The sequence below is a fragment of the Mya arenaria genome, chromosome 4, assembly GCF_026914265.1.
Source record: "Mya arenaria isolate MELC-2E11 chromosome 4, ASM2691426v1".
Taxonomy (NCBI): Eukaryota; Metazoa; Mollusca; class Bivalvia; order Myida; family Myidae; genus Mya; species Mya arenaria.
Genome location: NC_069125.1, coordinates 42,009,865 through 42,029,731, shown reverse-complemented (window position 1 = coordinate 42,029,731; position 19,867 = coordinate 42,009,865).

Here is a 19,867-nt window from a genome sequence, read left to right as displayed (position 1 = left end):
AATGTATTTCTCTTTAAAAATCTAGTTCGATTGTAAGTATTAGACATGACGGGTGAAAAAGAAGGTAACGTTGTAAGATGTTCATATACCCTGCTTAGAACTCAGGCATTCGCAAACACTTATCAGTATTTTTTAAATTATTTGGAAATTGTTATATTGTGAATGTCATTCAAATATTGTAAATGACATACATGGGTACGTAGAGGCACATGTAGAGGTAGTATCCATGACAATTGCTCACACCACAGCCAATCCCGGTTGTGGTGGCAGATATCATCTGTGGAAAGGATGTGAATTATGCATGATAAGCATTGATATTTGTAGACTGTGAATATCTTTATCAGTAGCATTATTATTTTGAAGTGAAATTATCTACAAAAAGTCAAGCACTGTTATTGATACCGATAGAAATTCGCCTTATCTAAATGAAATATCATCCCTTTGATGAGAGATGAATATTGAAAAGTTGCAAAACATAAAATGTTCAGTGGCCCATGCTACTTTTGTGTTATATTCCTTATTCATTTAAACATATCCATGTACGAATTTACATATACTCGGTACCGCCCTAATAGTTTGATTGACCCATTGAAATTGTATTCTCGGGTCTTATTTCACTAAAAAATGTCGTTATAAAGTTAGTACCCATCACTGATGAATAACTTGATAAATGCTTATTAAAATTTTGATTCTATGTGTATGTAATCCCATCATATAGCGCTATTGACGTTTATGAACATTTCTAATGTTTGTAAAAAGTTTGATAATGGTGTTAGGTAATTTCGAAAGTCAAAACTAATTCAACACCCAGTACCTGTGTGTAGTTTCCGATCCGATCTTTGTTATTAAAAGATCCATTGTAAGTGAAACTAGCATTTTCAGCTATCCAAACGTTCAAAACATCTTTCCAGGGTACTTTGGTCAGACTTCTGTAAGAGTTTTGGCCAGCAATAAATGCCCCTGCATAGAAATTGTATAAAGTTTTGATCAATTGTACACGCGTTATCTTTCTGCTTGTTGACGATTGTATTGGTCAGTGTTTATGATTGATAAATATTGACCAATCAATAAACATTATGGATAACTTTGAGCAAACCGAAAAAAGTGTGTGTGTTTTTCATTTAATCAGCTGCTGTAACATATGATTACAAGCTAAGACTTTACAATCAAGGGATACATGCATTTTTATTGTATTTCTGCTTGTTGTCCCTTCTGTCAGTCAGCAATGCCACTATTGTTTCCATTAAGTTAATGATGTATGTCTGTTTATATTTGTGTCATAGTAGGTGTTTCGATTGTTGGCTTTTCTCTGAAGATTTCATTGCATTGTTATTATAGATTTTGCCTCTGAGCATTGTCCAATTAGATAAAACTATTTTAATTTATTATCCCTGAAATGTTAGTGGCATTTCTGTGTAAATAAATTTGAACTTTGGAAACTAATCAAAAATTCAAATTTAAATAATAGATATATTAAGCCTAGCCTGGCGTTGTTCTTTCAAACCAGCTGCTTTCTGTTGAACACAGACGAGTCCACCGTTTAGCCGTATGCTGCAGACCAGTTATGTACTCCTGAAACAAACGGATCATTAATATTTCTTCAACGACAAAAACCATTACATTACATTACATATGTATTTCTTTCTTGCTCTCTAGGGAAATATGGAGTTTTAATAGTGAAATAAAAACAATGACTTTTTCACTGAAAACGGGTGACAGTACGAATTTTAAGAAAACACTTTGAAGCCATATGATGCAGACCAGTTATGTTCTCCTGAAACAAACGGAGCATAAATGTTTTTAAAACGATAACCATTTTGTCTATTCGGCCACTGTCATTCCGTCCCACCAAAATGGCAATATCATTTTATAAAAATGAGGAACACAGTTTAAGATAAGTATTTAAAATGTCATTTTTCGTCTCCGGTGGGTCAGCAAACACACTCGCATATAATATCAAAGGTACTGGTGTGTAATTGTGTTTGTTTATATTTTATGACAAGTTCCATCTGTCTACTTTTGAATATCAGTCTACATTCCTCACTTTATAAAAGATATACATATATTTACACTGCAATACAATTACCACTTCCATCATGTCGCCGGCAGTCGGACGGACAGACGAACGCAAACTATTATGGATGTTTACTATTTTGGCTTCATCTGTAACAGTCAACAGTTGTATATATTTTAAAGTACACGTATACGCTCAGCTCGTCTTTATTTTAGAGGGAAAGACCCGACTGAGACAATTTAAGAGTGGCGTCACTTGTAGTATAAAACTACAAAACCTTTGCGGTATCAAAATTGTCGACTGATTCGTTCAAATGCTCATCGTTTCTCTGGTTTGTTTACACAATTATTTCGATGGTAAGCTTCAGGCATTTTCAGACCTAATTTTTCACGGTTCAAAAGGTGCGTAGATACCAAGGGAGGTACTTTCACGACCTAAAAATGACATTTCTGCCAAGACACAAGCAAAAACGGAAATTTATAAAAAGTGAACAGGACACTCGCACCTTACCTACGGTTCTTGTATAGAAAATATTGATTGATTTAACCTTAAGTTTTGAATTTTATGTTCAATGTATAAGTCAGTTAAGTTTAATGTTTGTTCATAGTAATACATATGATTTTAAACACATTTTGAAAACAACGTCTGAAAGAGAGTCCGTTTTTATATAAATATATGTTGAAGACATATTAAATAATGTCCAGTATGGGAACTTTTAACATTTACCGTACCTGAAGTATTGTCAGGACGACCAGACATTGGGAATCTGCAGTTCATGTGGCCTGGCATCGCAGCATACTTGTCTATGCACGAAGGAAGCCGGGCGGACTGTGAAGAAAATCTAATATATAACGAGTCTATGCACTAAACAATATATTTCAAAAAAGTTCACCTTAAATACAAAGATAATGTCACAAATAACGTTTCAAACTTTTTGATTTAACATAGATGTCGTTCTTACGAAAACAATTCAAAGTACCTATATAGGCTGTTTGGTATTGATGAATAGTGTTTTGAATAATGAATAATGTTTTCGTGGTAAATAATACAGAAGTAATACGGAAAGCAGCACTGCCTACACAAACCTTCTGGTAGCACGATGGATGTGGGTAGGTCAATGCCGAAGAAATCTCTGTCAAGCAAATTAAAATACTGTTATATTTAATACTCATATTTTACAAGTTTATATTTTGATAACCACTTCCGACAAAATAGATCAAAATAGACTTGAGTGTCTAATTACTTGTAATACAAATAGTGCAACTACATCGTCTTTAATTTGTCTGTTATTATGATGATTATTATTATTATTATTATTATTATTATTATTATTATTATTATTATTATTATTATAAATCGCTTTTTAGGCACAAACCTGACAGAGATATAATGTAATAAATGATATAAATATAATTCCACATTGTGTTATAACTTTTCGTAGCCGTTGTGCTATTCTCTAACCAGTTAATAAAACCGATCGTGTATATACGATATAAGCTGTTGAATTAAACGTATCCTACAGTGATATGACATTCGAGATTTTAGAAATGCAAAAAACTGTTGAGATTATCTATATACGCATTTTAACCAATCATCTGACGATGTTATTTAAGAGAAATTGGCCGAACCTTTTAAGGAAGTTCACAGAAATTCAGAACTGAACTGCCTTTTGTCTAAGCTCTCTAGAATGAAAAGGAAATATATTGGGAAATGACTTTTTTAAGTGGTTATCTAATTCCAGCTCTGGGGTTATATGTGTATAGTTTGAACAGAAACATATGTTTCTATTTGGTTTTATTACTTTTAATGTTCGAACGGATCGGATCACAAATGATCAATCAAGCCGAGACTGATACATGTTTAATACAACCGAAGGATCACACTTCCAAACGTATTTTCTATTATCATATACATAATTATATCATTATTTGCTTCACTTTTTGTATTGTTTGCATGACAAAACATCTCGGAGAGAAAGTAATACAATTATACAAGTACTTGTACAAAATAGGTTTTTAAAATGCTTATCATATTAACATGCACACGATATAACTGTAAGTCACGACCATGTTTCAAGTCTTGCCATACCTTCAACATTTACATTGCGTAAGTAAAGAGTTCAGTTTAAAGAAGACCTACAAAATGTTTATATGTCATTAGACACAGTGTTTTGATTGATGTGTGAGCGCAAATCGACCAAATAGAAAAATATTATTACAAATAAATTCAAAGCGTTGATAGTTGGTACCCTACATTATAAAAAAATAATTTGTATTGGGAGATATATTGTTACCAGCACCCACAAAATATAACTAATCATCCTTAAAAAATAATTGTAAAATATGATTAGTACGTGAAGTTAGCGGCCTAGCGGCCTAGTGGCCTAGCGGCGTGAAGTTAGCGGCCTAGCGGCCTAGCGGCCTAGCGGCGTGAAGTTAGCGGCCTAGCGGCCTAGCGGCGTGAAGTTAGCGGCCTGGCGGCCTAGCGGCCTAGCGGCGTGAAGTTGGCGGCCTAGCGGCCTGGCGGCCTAGCGGCCTGGCGGCCTAATTATATTTTCTATTTCCAAGCAATTTTTAATGCGTTTTTTTTTTAAACAATGATAAATCAAGGTTTTTTATTCATATAGTTACATAGCGGCTTTAAATTGTTATCTATTCAGAATATTTTTTCTTTACCTTTTATTCTAAAACAATTTTAAATTAACTGTTTTATGCACAAATTATCACTCTGAAGCGTTTTTCAACTTTTTTTCAAAAAAGTCGATCGAGCACTTCAGCGGCCTAGCGGCCTAGCGGCGTGAAGTTAGCGGCCTGGCGGCCTAGCGGCCTGGCGGCCTAGCGGCCTAAAATGGTTTCCTATTTCAAAGCATGTATACATGCATTTTCTTCTAAAACAATGACATATTAACTGTTTTTATGCACAAATTAACACTTTGAAGCTATTAGCGATAATCAACAGTCTTCTTTTAAGAGCGTCGATAAAGCAGTCAGCTATTTCAAAGCATTAAACATGCCTGTTCTTCTAAAACAATGATGTATTTACTGTTTTTATGCACAAATTATCACTCTGAAGCCTTTTTCATTTCCCCCCCCCCCCAAAAAAAAAGTCGATCGAGCACTTCAGCGGCCTAGCGAAGTGAAGTTAGCGGCCTGGCGGCCTAGCGGCCTAGCGGCCTAAAATGGTTTCCTATTTCAAAGCATGTATACATGCATTTTCTTCTAAAACAATGACATATTAACTGTTTGAATGCACAAATTAACACTTTGAAGCTATTAGCGATAATCAACATATTATTTTCCAAAAAAGTCGATTAAGCAGTCAGCTATTTCAATGCATTAAACATGCCTGATCTTCTGAATCAATGATATATTTACTGTTTATATGCACAAATTATCATTCTGAAGCGTTTTTCATCGATCGAGCACTTCAGCGGCCTAGCGGCCTAGCGGCGTGAAGTTAGCGGCCTGGCGGCCTAGCGGCCTAGCGGCCTAAAATGCTATCCTATTTCAAAGCATGTATACATGCATTTTCTTCTAAAAAATGATATGTTAACTGTTTTTATGCACAGACTAGGCTTGTTCACATGCTTTGAAAAGCTGACTGCTTGTTCAACTTTTTGAAAAAAGGTTGATAATCACCTCAGAGTGATAGTGTGTGCTTAAAACAGTTAATATATCATTGTTTTAGAAGAAAATGCATGTATACATGCTTTGAAATAGGAAACCATTTTAGGCCGCTAGGCCGCTAGGCCGCCAGGCCGCTAACTTCACGCCGCTAGCCCGCTAGGCCGCTAGGCCGCTGAAGTGCTCGATCGACTTTTTTGAAAAAAAGTTGAAAAACGCTTCAGAGTGTTAATTTGTGCATTCAAACAGTTAATATGTCATTGTTTTAGAAGAAAATGCATGATTGTATACATGCTTTGAAATAGGAAACCATTTTAGGCCGCCAGGCCGCTAACTTCACGCTGCTAGGCCGCTAGGCCGCTAGGCCGCTGAAGTGCTCGATCGACTTTTTTGAAAAAAAGTTGAAAAACGCTTCAGAGTGATAATTTGTGCATATAAACAGTAAATATATCATTGATTCAGAAGATCAGGCATGTTTAATGCTTTGAAATAGCTGACTGCTTAATCGACTTTTTTTGGAAAAAAATATGTTGATTATCGCTAATAGCTTCAAAGTGTTAATTTGTGCATTCAAACAGTTAATATGTCATTGTTTTAGAAGAAAATGCATGTATACATGCTTTGAAATAGGAAACCATTTTAGGCCGCTAGGCCGCCAGGCCGCTAACTTCATGCCGCTAGGCCGCTAGGCCGCTAGGCCGCTAGGCCGCCAGGCCGCCAGGCCGCTAACTTCACGCCGCTAGGCCGCTAGGCCGCTGAAGTGCTCGATCGACTTTTTTGGGGGATAAAATGAAAAACGCTTCAGAGTGATAATTTGTGCATAAAAACAGTAAATACATCATTGTTTTAGAAGAACAGGCATGTTTAATGCTTTGAAATAGCTGACTGCTTTATCGACGCTCTTAAAAGAAGACTGTTGATTATCGCTAATAGCTTCAAAGTGTTAATTTGTGCATAAAAACAGTTAATATGTCATTGTTTTAGAAGAAAATGCATGTATACATGCTTTGAAATAGGATACCATTTTAGGCCGCTAGGCCGCTAGGCCGCCAGGCCGCTAACTTCACGCCGCTAGGCCGCTAGGCCGCTAGGCCGCTGAAGTGCTCGATCGACTTTTTTGAAAAAAAGTTGAAAAACGCTTCAGAGTGATAATTTGTGCATAAAACAGTTAATTTAAAATTGTTTTAGAATAAAAGGTAAAGAAAAATATTCTGAATAGATAACAATTTAAGGCCGCTATGTAACTATATGAATAAAAAACCTTGATTTATCATTGTTTAAAAAAAAACGCATTAAAAATTGCTTGGAAATAGAAAATATAATTAGGCCGCCAGGCCGCTAGGCCGCCAACTTCACGCCGCTAGGCCGCTAGGCCGCCAGGCCGCTAACTTCACGCCGCTAGGCCGCTAGGCCGCTAACTTCACGCCGCTAGGCCGCTAGGCCGCTAGGCCGCTAACTTCACGTACATAAATAAGATAGGAAAGTAACAGAAGAGTTCTGCTGCATATATGATAGGTCTTGGCCGTTTTATCTGCTCGGGCGGAGGGGGCTTTTAAAATACGAACGGACACTTAAGCGATATGTCTTGGCCCCGTTCATTTGCTCGGCGGACTTGTTTTGAAACTCATTTGGACACTTGAAGTGATAGGTGTTGGCAAGTTTATCTCCTCGGGGAACTTGTTTGAAAGTACGAATAGACACTTGACGTGATAGGTCTTGCCCACTTCATCAGCTAGGGGGCTTGTTGATCAGTTCAACTGTTCTGACAAGGGACACGAACAGACACTTGAAGCGATATGTGTAGGTCAGTTCATCTGCTCGCGATGAGGGGAGATTTCAAAATCCGAATGAACAATCGAAAAATTGAAGCGATAGGAGTAGGTCAGTTCATCTGCTCGGAATGAGGGGGGGGGGATTTTAAAAAAACGAATGAACAATTGAAGCGATATGGAAAAATGCTGAATTGATAAAAAAATGATCACGAGTCGTCATTATTTCACCATTTTTTAGGAATTTTGTAAGTCGTTGGTGAGCTAGCTAAGACATGTACTGGACGAGTGGAACAAGAATGTGTGTTTTTTTAAGAAGACGGGTGTCAGATTATTTTTAACATGTTTTTCATGTTTAGAGATAACAAAAAATACGTGTTTCCCATGCAATAATAATGAGCGGAATACAACAAACCAATGCATTCCCCGCGCTGCATTCACTGCAGAAGTGTAGTACCGGAATAATTTCAAACAAATTATATATCTGATCGTTTTTATTATATGAATAAATTAAGAATACAATATACATTTTCAGCCAATGACATGCAGATAAGCAATCATTAAGAATTTCAACTTTCGCTGGTGTTAAAAAGTTCACGTACTGCCACTTATCCGATACACACTCCCTGCGTCAGAGTTTGCGTTGACAATGTGTCAGTCAATAAGGTAATTTTCTAAGACGGTCAGGTGACTTGAAGTAGTGATTAACATGGGCTCGTTCCCTTCACTCACTCAGCCCATTCTTAATCCTGAAAATGTTACTTCATATCATCTAACTATTACATAATGGATACTGCGATGATATACAGAAATAATCACAATAGAAACATAAAGATATGTTATAGATATAACTTTCTTTGAAAGTGTGTCGTCACGACTGGTTAGATAACGTCATATTTGTATAATATTGTTATGGCGTCATTTCCTGTTTAATTACAGAACATGAAGAACGTTTTCAGAATGTTCGTTCTATGAAATCAAGAGAAAAACCCCACACATTCTAGATTGAAAATAACTTTCCATTTAAGTAAATGTTTATCATAAAAACAAAACCCTTCAAAAAGTTAATCACGTCATTTATAATTCAAAATATTCATGAAGAGCTTTGATTTGGACACATTGGTTCTTTATCGGGGACAACTGAGGTCAATCAGGATTTACTTTCTGTGTTTGCAGTTTATCTGTTCAACAAACTTTCCTATTTATTAAAACTATAAACTATTTGATATACATCTTGTCGTTGTTTTCAAATGAAAATAAGGCTTTGGTTTTATTTGTAGGCTTAAACAAATCAACGTTGAGCTTTGTTCTTTTGTTGGTCCATTTTAGGACCCTTTTCAAGCCGCAATACTTTCGGGTTGTGGTTTAAATTTATGACGTATGCATTATATAAATTTGGTTTACCTTAATCATCTTATTTGATTAAAAAACACACACAAAAGGCTAGGAAGGAAAACAGTTGCATTTAACTATGAAAAGATGGTAACTTGTTAATTCTATTCGAATGTTTCCGATGCCATATGATATAGATCAAAGAGTTGTGGCGCACGCGTCGAAGTTCTGTTCGTGAAGGTCACGGTGAGTGCACCATTGTCTGAAATACTCACAGCTTGAAAACTAAGAAAACATTTTTTTAGTTTAGTTAATACCAATCTTTTGATTACTTGAGTATGAAGACAGCTGTAAGCAGTCGTGAATCCTACTCAAATTCGTTTACGGAGAAGAAACCAGTATCAGTATTGTTTTGTCCATTTCGAAAGCCCTTAGAATGTATTGCAGGCCATTTACGACTTCCTTGGACGGCTTGGTGAGAGTGTTACATCTTGCCTCACCTCATCCTCAAAAAATATCATGTATCGCCCCATCTTCGAATTTGCTGCATCATTTTGTCCTTAAATACTTAAAAGCTCTTGAATATTTGTTGGTGAATAACATTCTTTGTATCATTTTTCCCTTAAATATTTAAAAGCTCTTGGATATTTGTTGGTACATAATATAATTTGTATCATTTTTGTCCTAAAATACTTATATACTCTAGGATATTTGTTGATAAATAAGTTAACGGTCATGCATGCACATAGTCGTAATTTGGATTCAATGAATTAAATAGCCTGTACATATCGTTTACCATGTAGAAGAGGGACACTTATTGGTATTCTTCATGATAAGTTTAATTCCATCTAGATAATTTCTCGAATGTTTTAAACGAGACGGTATTCAACGGAACCCCAGAGTAACACTTGACAATGAAGTAACAAGAATGACTAAGGGGTCGGGTCATTTTCGTGCTTAGAAAAGAAAAGAAGGTGGGCCGGGAATTAATATCATGGATTTAGTTAATCAGAAATAAAATTAGGAAGTATCGCTGCTCAAGTTTGTACGATAGAACGTGAATCAGAATGAGAAGCAGAACATGAAAGCTATGGATAACTGTGTTATAAAGTCATTGCTGATCATGATGCTTCACATCATAGCTGAAAACAAACTGATTAGGGTTTTCATTTGGTAGCTATTAAATCTACGTCCCCCTACTTCTTTGCAGCAAGACACGTGCATTACGTTTGGTATTGCCGCTCCTATTTACGATCTGTGGAGTCAATGCCCGGTTCATGTAGGGAAATATTTCGGAAAGGGGAGCATGTGATGCGTCACATTCTTGACGTTCGGAACGGCATTTGACTGTATAAATCCAATGGAGCCATCGAATTACCCTGATGAAATCATTAACTAAGTTACAGGTCAGATAGCACCAGAAACTGTAAATGTTGATCAAGATGTTGTAATTGGAATCAAACAAATGAAGGAATTTGAAAATGGTTGGTCATGGAGTTCCAATGTCATGATAAGTCGCAAGATCAGGTGCCGTGTTCACTAACGCATTGAGTCTGAGTTTGAGACTCAGGCTCAAAAAACTGAATTCTTATATGTTTGAAAATATCTCTAATATAACTATTGGCAATATATTCTTATGTTGTAGCATTTTTATAACAACACTAAATGTTCGCTTTTCTGAGCCTGAGTCTCTAACTCAGACTCAGGACGTAGGTGAATACGGGCCCAGAACACAAGCTGGAACACGAAAGGGTATACAGATTGATGATACGAAGGTCTTTAAGACATAATTAATTTTCACAAGAGTGATCGGCCTTCGAGTGAGCTCACGTGACTTTGATTTGAAAGGTTGCTAACCTATGAGCTGTCCCATTTTCCAACAGCGATGTTTTGAATGTTACTTGCCAAATCCAAATATGTGCTGAAAAAGTATTTGTAAGTTCAGGTGTCAGCACGTTCTGCAACAAAGCAAGTAACATCGATAATTATAGACAGCTACTTAACTTCGCCAGATACAGGCAATACAGCACAGAAACTGAATCACGGGAAAACAGAGGATCACATACGTAGCGCGTACATCAGTTGTCAACTCCAATGCAAATTCCTCCTCAGAAAGAGATTATGTTGGTAGCAACATTCCATTCCCTAGACATGCGAGTGCTTGTTGTTATTGGAGATGAAGATTCACCAATTGAAGTTACACCAACTGTAATAATTACAGGCCATGACATGCGCAACAAACATAAAAAAGCTGACAACATTGTTGCCCATCAAATTGTTAGTATAGTAAAGGAAAATGATGGAGACATTTGAGTACTTTCAGAAGATACCGAAGCTTTGTACTTCTTCTTCACCATTACCTGGAACAATTACGGAATGACCTGTGAAAGACAGATTATTGACAGATATAACAGCCACAGTCAACAAATACACACGTATAGTTCCAGATTAACTTGCAGCACACGCACTATCAGGTTTGGATAATACTACTTGCTGCTACAGCATAGCTAAGGGCATAGTATTGAAGGTACTGAAAGCGAGTATCACTCGTGTGTGTTTGAGATGAAACATCTGACTACTCGACAGTCAACCGAGGATCAACTCGTTTCATTTCGCAATGTAACAACATGGAAGTTGTTGACAACGACATGTCAGAGGTTCTACAGAAGGTATTAGGTTCTATGGTTAGGAAAGCGACATCGTGTGCACAAAGCTTGCTTCTCTACCTACAACAACAGAGGCATTTAATGACAATATCAAGCGAGCACATTTTCAAACGTGTGTTTGGAATTGTGCAGTTAAATCAGACCAACCAAACCTGGACCCGTTTGAAACTGGTTGGGAAAAAATGACACGCGATCTTTGGTCCCAATAATATTACCAGAACAAATTTCAGTGACCTCATATGATGTGCTTTAAATGATAAAATGTTTATGTCAGTCAAATACCCAATGCAACACGCTTGCTGTCGTTGCAACAATGCGCATATGTCATGTTCAATATTTAGTAAATGTCAAGCATAAGAAAATTGCTACAATAAGCAAACAAAACGAATATATAAATCTTTGAATTGTCAAACTGAGTTCTCTATTTAAGTTAGAACTGATGTAGTAATTGTTCTAAAGCTTTTAATACATACCATAAACTACAGTGTAAATTTAAATAAAGAAAAATGCTATTTTTTATACATTTGTAAACGATTGTGCCCGTTATATTTTGTCTGTGTTAATTTATACTTTTTTGGCGGCCATATTGGATGCCATCTTTGTTAATATGTGTCTTTATAATGCTATTTGTGATACCTATATTGCATAAATACATTGTTATGTTAAAACGAGATGCATGTGCATAAAATTGATGGTATTTGCAACAAAACCTCTCTCAATTGTCAATTATTTTAGTTTGGCGGCCATTTTAGACGCCATAATGGCCTAAACATGGTATGAAATATTTTAGAATTGATCGGTTTGCAATATAAATGCTTTATGGTATAGTTTTGCACAGGAATTGAATCATTAAAACAAAATTACGAGTTAATTGATGATTTTGGTTAAATTTGGCGGCCATCTTGGACGCCATCTTGAATATCTCGATTTCCCCAAGGATGGGAACATAGTACAGAACGGGAATTGCCTATTAACTAAAGCGTGCCTCATCTACGTAGACAAAATAAACATGTGTAAGAATGTCTGAATATTTAAGTGATCTCATATCGCTCTCAGTAAAAATAAAATATATGTTTATACTATCGGAACATTTATAAATGCAAAACATTAGTATTTGAATCGATAGAGAAAGAATGTCGTTTTATATGACATTGTTCAGGACTAACATGGGCAACATTTGAAACCAACGCGTTGATAATTGTTTATGTAAAACTTTTAGAATTTCTATGCATAATCAAGTTATTAGTGTTGTTGTATTTTTGTTCTATTTTTCAATTCCCTTTTCTGTGATTTTGAAGTCAATAACTAATAAATATATCGCCAATTTCAACAAGCGTATTCAGAGTGAGTTATCACGTAACTTCAACGGCGTTCTCATGGATGTAAACAAACAAGTAGGTGACGTTAGTTTTTAAATAACCTTTTTGACAGTAAAGATACTTCTTAGCCTTTAAAATACTATTCTATTTTTCTGCTTCTATACGTTTGAAATATTTTAGATTCGCTTGTTTTTAACGATGCAATCTTTGGTCAAAATTTCACGGCGCACACAGGGTTGCATCGATCTACAAAATTTCGTTAAGGCCACAACAAATTGATCATTTGTTCTACGGATTTTGCCCAAAAAAAGTAGGAGCGAGCGTGCGAAAAAAAAAAACTTTTTTTTTAAATTTAAGGCAATTCAGAGGCGAGCGCAAGGCGAAAAATAAAATAAAAATTAAAAGGTTTATTTCTTACTAAATTTATCATGCAATATGTCAAGAAATGCTTTTTAATTGCAAACATAGGTTCTTAGTTTAAATATAAATGAGAAGGTTATGATTGTATCACATGAAAATCTGTCTCAATATATAACAAATGGCAATAAGATCCAGTGTTTTACTATTACTTAAGACACTGCCGATTAAATTGCGGGGCAACACAATTGAAGCAGTATTAAACAAATCTGTAAATGTGGCACCGGTCATTATATTAGAGCAGGTGGTGGAATAAAGATGTTTCCCTTTCAAGACCTCGCCTTTACCACGAACCAATGGTGTATAGGTCCGTGCCTTGAAAAAAAAATCATGACACCCTCCATAGCTTCAATGCCCGTAAGAAACAGGCCACTTTAATAACAGGCCACTTTAATACAAATCGATCAAAGAAAACAAGTGGATAAGAACAAAGAATTGAGAAAATTAAAACAGTCATTTTACTTATAAAAGGTTCTATTTTCTGATTTTACTGAGGTTATTTTTATACTGTACTTCTACATGTATGTGTAATGCACTAGTCAATTGTAACCACGACCCCCAAGGTCCGGGGAATAGCGGGGACTTTGACTTTCGGTCCAGCCAACCCCGGGTAAAACCAACGGCACTGCGGGGCCACCTGGAAGGTGAATACACGGCCCATTTCACCGGCTATCTCCGGTATACCCCCGGTCCGGGGGGGGGGCATGGTTAAAATTGAATGGTGCATAAATATAGACTGTTTCTGAAACATTTACAACTCCTATTTTTATCAATTACGAGTATAAAACTGAGAAATGCATTTTAGAATTTAAAAAAATAACTCACGAAAACATGTTCATTTGTTGTAAGTCGAGTGTCCGTGTATGTTAATATAAGTTTTGCACTCAAAATCTGATTTAGTTATTATTTAACACGAAATTTTGAGTACAAAACAATGAATTACTTAAAACAAACATAAATAATTATTGCCTTCGACGCTGTGAAACTGTTGTTGTTTACTGAAGACTATAATCCATTGACTATGACACTGATTTTCAATTAAAAAATGTGTATTTTACATTAACGAAAACTGAAAGTATCCTGCAAATTAATACCGGAAATAGATAACAACGGTGCGTCCTGCAAAATATTCCCGACAAAAAAGACTGTCAACAAATATCGGCTGTTTTGCGGTTACCTGGACCTGATTTTGTCCTGACACGAGGAAAGTTTGCTCGCGGAGAATGTAAAGCATGAAAATACCTCCAAAAAAAGGCAAAGTCGACGTTGCAGGTTCAAATTTTAAGTAAAAAAACTTCAGAAAATAGAGGAAATTCAGAAGTAAAAAAATAAATAATATGCGCCAAATAGTAAGTGCGGGCGCAAAAAAAAGAGTTTTTTTTTATTTTTTTTTTCGGTTTTCGAATGTTAGGTGCGGCACATCTGACGAACAAATGATCAATTTGTTGTGGCCTAAGGTGATTTTTTTCTGGATTGTTTTTATTTCAAAAAGAGAATATTTAATCCAGGATATTTAATTGCATGTTCATCTTGACAATAATAATTGCGATTCAGTGATTTGTGACACCTATGCAGGAGATTGTTTTGCAAACCATTGAGAAATTCAGAAACTTGGCATTGGAAAAGATATAAAAAAAACACTTTTAACAAATCGTGCCGGTCCACTTTTGTCACGCTTTGGTACCAACATACCCCACAGAACTGTTCGAACTACAACTTTCGGATTTATTAAGTTCCAAAGTTTAGAGCTTGAAAGTAAACGTTCTGTTTATATTCCGTTCAATTTAAAAATGTGTATCAATCCATTTTTATCCCCCGCCTTGAAAAGGCGAGGGGATATAGTAATGGTAGGCGCGATTCCGTGTGTGTGTGTGTGTGTGTGTGTGTGTGTGTGTGTGTGCGTGTGCGTGTGTGAGTGCGTGCGTGCGTGTGTGCGTCCGTCCGGCCCATTCATTTCATTCATCTCCTCTTACATTTCTCATGCGATTTCTACCAAACTTTCACAGATTGATGGTTATGAAGTGAAGCAGCGCATTTTGTCGGGCTTTCCCGATTCGACCATTTTTGAAAGAGTAATTGCCCTTTGCTTATTTTACATTTAAAATTGGTTTCTTCGCAACTGCTCTTACGTTTTTCATGCGATTTCTACCAAACTTTCACAGATTGATTATCATAAAGTGAAAAAGCGCATATTGTCGGGCTTTCCCGATTCGACTATTTTTGAAAGAGTTATTGCCTTTTACTTATTTTACATTTAAAATTGGTTTCTTCGCAACTGCTCTTACGTTTTTCATGCGATTTCTACCAAACTTTCACAGATTGATGATCTTAAAGTGAAGCAGCGCATGTTATCGGGTTTTCCTGATTTGACGATTTTTGAAAGATAAATTGCCCTTTGCTTATTTTACATTTAAAATTGGTTTCTTCGCAACTCCACTTACGTTTATGACTATAAAGTGATGCATTTCTTATGTTCCTGAGAAACTACCCTTACCATTGATTGGCTTTCGTTACAAAAAATGCCCCATGAGGCGGGGGATATAGCTGTCTGTGACCGCTCTTGTTGTATTGTTTTCTGGTATGCTAGTTGCTTTTTTAACATGCATAGACCAGCATGTTCCATAAGACAAATATAAGACAAGCAAAACATTTTTTTTCCATCATGTATGTACTGTCGATTGTATCTGTGATAGTGTACATTAATATAGTACATAAACATATTCCTATGATTGTAGCAAGTTTGCGTTTTGAACTTATTTACTAGTAGTATGTTAAAATATTCTTTCGTAAGGTTGGCAAAGCTCTGAAAATATGGTTATTCATGAAATTATACATGTATTATGCTTGCAAAAGATTGAACCTTATAAATAATAGCACACTGCCCTTCAAAGCCACGTTTGCGTTGTCGCGATTCCTTAACATTTTAGTATAAATATTCAGGAGTCAGAATGTTTGTCATCCACAAAAAATAGAAATTCAACAACATCTAAGTCAAAGCGAACACAAGTGCAAGGAAGACCATAGATAATGCACTGTTCTGCATGACACCACACGCCGAGTTGTTGAGGAAATCAGTAGTGCCGGCTGGCGGCGGGGATTGGCTTGGATTTGTTCTTGTTGTCGTGGATTGGAAAGTCATAGTTATGCCAGCTGATGTCGTTGATGTGCAATTTGGTAGGCCCTTCTCCCATGGAAGGAGTTCATCACCGCTACTATACATGTTCGCACTATCTGAATTACACAAATAGTAATTGTTCATAAATGTATTCAAGAATCTGTACAACACATGTCATGGAGCCTCGATGAATCCAACAAAGTGGTGTTTACAGTATATATGTACTGTATTGTTTGTTGGGTTTTGTGCTGTTGTTTCATGTTTCTGTTTGTTATCGTATGTTTTTTTTCTGTTCTATGTCTTTGGCGTTTACCCTGTGACATTAAACGGGGTTTATGCTCAAGCTTTCGACTTCTGAGTTTGTTTCTGTAGTTTTTATATAAATATTTATAGTGGTTTCTTTGTTTAATTGATCAATTGATAAGTATGTGATGTCCTTTAAACTGAATCTTGTGATTGTTATGCCTAATTAGGTTATGTTGTTGTTCTGTTTTGTTTTGCTTGTCTCTTTATTTAATTGTTTCAGAGTATCACGCATAAGCCGAAGTTGCCGTACAGGGTCATACAGTACAGCACATAACACGTTAAATTGAGGACTACACATAGACATGAATATACCAGAATATACTTACAAGGACAGGCGAAGCACATGTAAGGGCAGTGAAAGATGGTGTCCATGTTGGTATCGCAAGTTACATTTTCGTATGGCGGACTTCCACAGGCTGGATCGTCCCCGTGAATATCATTGCATGTCACTAAATGCAAAACAGTTAAAATTACATGCTTAGGAACGAATAACACTAATGTTATAAAGAGAACATGACATATTTATTTAAGTTATAAAATTTGAAATCAAGATAATATTATTTGGAAATAAGCGATATAACGCATTTTCTTACATTCACACAGAGTGCCATTGTACATTCCAGGGTCTCCCATGGTGTTGATACAGTCGCACGCACACGTGGTCAGGTTAAGCGTGGACCCACCATGACACGTGACGCCATTACAATCTTTAACGAAAGTCAAACGTTTGGGTTTAATTATTTTTGAAATTGTGATGCCAAATACTCAGTTTCAAATTTGTTATACAACACACACAAAAAGTGATAACTTACTGCAGAGGTTTGCCGTTCTGTTACAGTTTGCTGGACAATCTCCGCATGTCCTGTTCGACTCATTGTACGGCGTATTAATATCAGCAGGTTTCAGTCTGAAAATACAGATCTGCTAGTATGTGACGTTGAAAAATAGTTCACTGTGAGATAGTTTGGCTATTGGTCATGTCCGGTTAAGAAGTAGATCACTACAGGTGCTTCTTAGTCTTTATAAAACCAGTTAAGAATGTGTATATCTATAGCACAACACTATATTATTTTGAATACACCAACTTCCTATAAAATATACGTCACTGGGTCAATTGTTTTAAAAACCATTTAAAACACCCAATTAGTCACTATTTCTTACCAATCTTTATATAACCTGTTCAAAATGTTTTGTCAAAGAAATCGAGGTCGATGAGAAGCATGAGACGTTTAGGGATGAACATATGCAACAAGGTCAAGTATTTAAAAAATACTTTGTTTGCATTTAATAAACGTGCATTTAGGTAAACAAAAGAAAGGTTATATAAGTCCGCGGCAAAGGTTGACTTGCAAAGACTTAAGTTTACTTTTACACCATTTACGGTAAAAGGATTGTTGACCGTAGTTCAAATTGTATTACAGTACGTACATGGGTGCGTAAAGGCACATGTAGAGGTAGTAGCCATGGCAGTCGCTGACAGCACATCCTACCATTGTCGTGGAGGCAGATATCATCTGTGTTAGTGAAGTGAAATATTCTTAATAGACTTCATCATATTTTGTTATCAATATGTGGTAATATAATCTGAATTCGAACTTGTTTGTCAACGCAAAACAAATACGTTTGATACCGACATAAGTTGGCCCTTTGTAGACAAATTATCATCCTATCAATTAAATGAGTTTTTAAACCTAAGGCCACACCAAATTGATATTTCGTTCCGCGGATTTACCGCTCCTATTTTTTTGAAAATGTAAAAAAAATTTTTTTATTTTTTTTGTGCGCCCGCATCTCCATTTCGATCGCCAAGTAGATTTTTTTCAGGTAATAATTTATTTAAAGGCTAAAAATAATCAAGTATAATTTTTCTACGCTAGTTTTCGTGTTTTTGTAAAGGGAAGTTACCGACGCGTAGTGTTTTTATACTGTACATCGATCGGTTTAGCATGGGTTTCAATAAATTCAATCAAAATGGCGGCTTCCGGTATAAACAATGTGGCTCGAAGTTTGGAAATTAAATCTTATTTTTTACAATAAATATGTTTTAAGCATGCTTGAAGTCATTGTTGATCGTCTCATGCACTAAAGGATCATTATTTAAAGCACTCATTATGCAATAAAGCATGTGTATCTAAGACTGGTAGCGATTATATTGCGTAAATAGTGACTCGTTTTGAATGAAAATCGGACAGGTCAACTTAACTGGAACATGAGTCATTGTTTGGTCCAAATTTGATGTATCAAGCTCATTTTTGATCAAATTCTGACAAAACAACAGTTATGAACAAATATCTTTTCACAAATAGCGATATAAACACTGGAATGGATATACCTCAACATAAGTAAGCGGCTAAGTTTATCACCTTATATTTTGTTTTTATTTGCAGCATAATCCGGGATTGTAATATAGTTGTCAATTGTAACCACTGCCCCGCCCACCCCTCGCCCTTGTTCCAGGGGTACAACGGGGACAGCAGAGGCAATGGGCTGTGTTTTTACCTTTCAGGTGGCCCCGCAGTGCCTAGTGAAAGTGGTTTTGTCTTCATATTGAAGATAGACAGGAGTGGGCCTCACATAGGTATTCGGGGTTGCGGGGCCATTTGGCAGGGATTTTACCAGCAGTGTGTCCTTGCAGTCGGTTATTTTACCCGAGTCAAAGTCCCCGCTATTCCGGACTTGGGGGGGGGGGGGCATATACAATTGGAATTGGCTGGTGCATTAAAACATCTCAATAACCCAAAAAAGTACTCTGAAAAATACCCTTGTTCTTTTTGTTTTAATAAGCACATGTTATTGCATTTCCTGTGATAATAAAAACAAAATTTGGTCTATGTTATATGGAGTCTGATGTTTGATGATGCCTGTGTAAGTGATCATTTTTTACAAATCCCAAATCAATCCTAAGTTATGTCTAAATACAGTTGCATATGATGTTAAACTAATTCAGGTAGATTTATATAAGTCGTTTCAAACTTTTTACTAAAAGCAGGGTTATTTATTATTATGAATGATCGTCATATTAAAGTACGTTTTAATTATATAAGACACTAGATTTATCGATATAATGTTTGTACTAAACACGGATGAATAAATAGTATTTCTTTCATGCTTTACGATGAAATATGGGGTTTTAACAGTGAAATAACAACATTGAAAATATCAATTTGATATTTTCACTGCAAAATAAGGAGTGAAAATATCAATTTTCAGAACTACTTTTAAAATCCTTTGTTGCTACTTGCCTTGGTCAAAACAGAACACTGGACTTCAGTAAATTATGTCAAAAAAGGTTAAAAAAAAAAAAAA